Below are 409 nucleotides of genomic sequence, written 5' to 3' on the forward strand. Positions count from 1 at the left end.
AAACCACATAAACCATTTTTTCCTATTAACATATATCATCATTTACATCCTGATTAGAAAGTTCTATTCCATTTTCACTTTACCATCAAAAACCGTGCATACCATCAATTTGTGTACATGCTGGATGGACTTGTATGCACACGTACCTACATACGCATTCGTATGCATGGTTTACACACACGCCAAACTCTTCAGAATTAACAATGGGAATCAGTTAGGGACACCAATACTTTTCTCACCGAGTGGAGTTACTGATAATTAGATTTCGCCCCTTAGATGAAATTACAGTTAGATGCATCTCTAATGGATGCGTCGCCTGCCCTGCGTCGGATGATATAAACACTATTTGGTATTATAGCCTGTGTGGGCTCACGAGCGCTGGGCGAGGTGACGATTTCTGTGCCAGGTT

The sequence above is a fragment of the Penaeus monodon genome, chromosome 28, assembly GCF_015228065.2.
Source record: "Penaeus monodon isolate SGIC_2016 chromosome 28, NSTDA_Pmon_1, whole genome shotgun sequence".
NCBI lineage: Eukaryota > Metazoa > Arthropoda > Malacostraca > Decapoda > Penaeidae > Penaeus > Penaeus monodon.